Source organism: Myripristis murdjan, chromosome 24 (assembly GCF_902150065.1).
Source record: "Myripristis murdjan chromosome 24, fMyrMur1.1, whole genome shotgun sequence".
In the NCBI taxonomy this organism is placed as follows: Eukaryota; Metazoa; Chordata; class Actinopteri; order Holocentriformes; family Holocentridae; genus Myripristis; species Myripristis murdjan.
In genome coordinates, this window is record NC_044003.1 from 3,684,816 (window position 1) to 3,686,619 (window position 1,804).

A 1,804-nucleotide genomic window follows, 5' to 3' on the forward strand; every position below is an offset into this window, starting at 1 on the left:
ATAAAAGCCCAGTTTGTCTGCAGAGCTCTCTGATTGGCCGACGGGAAGCCGACAGGTGAAGGTGAATCACCTGCTGAGCGTCTCTACTGAGTGAAACTGAGAATTTTAAATATAACTTAAATATAAAACTGATTGAACACAGATTTAAAAAAAAAAAAAAAAAAATGTAAAGGACTTAAAAACTTAAAACAAAGATAATCCTAAAAAATCAGTTCGGAGATGAATCAGGTCAGAATTCTGATTTCATTTGTCAGGATTCTGAGACTAAACTCTAAACCTTTTTTTTCTGTGTGGCTCTAATCTTCTTCTGTACAAACTGAGGGTCAAATGAAGTGAGAACCATTTAGACTCAACTGAAAAAAGCATGAAATCTGTCCCAGGAGTCCCGGGAGGCCACATGGCTCTCAGTTATTTCATCCAGTGTTGCATCTTTAATAAAAGATCTGATTCCGACTTTATTTCTTTCAAACATGAAAAACAACAGTCAGTTCTTGCTAAATAAAAGAAAACATGAAGTGCTTGCACAGAAAACTGATCAGCAGAAGGAAGAATACACACTTTGTTTTTTTTATCGTGACTCTTTTCACATCGTTTAAATCTTCAGTTTATCTCTGGACGTTTCAGGTTTCTGACTCCAAAAACAAATAAATCTCAGAGAGAAAGCAGCTGCTCTGTTTTCTGTGAAGTGAATTTCCCCCGGAGACGACAAGCAGCCCGATATCTGCCCCATCTGAGTGTGTGTGTGTGTGTGTGTGTGTGTGTGTGTGTGTGCGTGTGTGTGTGGTCGGCGTCTCTGATAAGCCCAGAAGAATTACAGTGGGACTGGAGGAGCTGCACACTATTTACATGAGTTTCCACTGGGAAATGTGTTCTCTCTGCAGCATGTGTGTGTGTGTGTGTGTGTGTGTGTGTGTGTGTGTGTGTGTGTGTGTGTGTTTGGCAGTGAAACAAAATCAAGCATCCTCTGATCAAATCAATCTCGGTGAAGCAGGAAGGTTTCAGGATCAGATCGCAGCTGCAGGTCAGAGAAACAAACAACAACAACAATAACAACAACAGCAACAACAAAAACAAAAAAAAACAGGAACAATAACAAGAACAACAATAGCAGCAACAACCACAACATCAGCAACAGCAACAACAACCACAATATCACCAACAACAACCACAATATCACCAACAACAACCACAACATCAGCAGCAACAACAACCACAATATCACCAACAACAACCACAACATCAGCAACAACAACAACCACAACATCAGCAACAACAACAACCACAACATCAGCAGCAACATCAGCAACAACAACAACCACAACAGCAGCAACAACAACCACCACATCAGCAGCAACAACAACCACCACATCAGCAGCAACAACAACCACAACATCAGCAGCAACAACCACAACATCAGCAACAACAACAACCACAACATCAGCAGCAAAAACAACCACAACATCAGCAACAACAACAACCACAACATCAGCAGCAACAACCACAACATCAGCAGCAACAACAACCACAACATCAGCAACAACAACCACAACATCAGCAGCAACAACAACCACAACATCAGCAGCAACAACAACCACAACATCAGCAGCAACAACAACCACCACATCAGCAGCAACAACAACCACCACATCAGCAACAACAACCACAACATCAGCAGCAACAACAACCACAACATCAGCAACAACAACCACAACATCAGCAGCAACAACAACCACAACATCAGCAACAACAACCACAACATCAGCAGCAACAACCACAACATCAGCAGCAACAACAACCACAACAT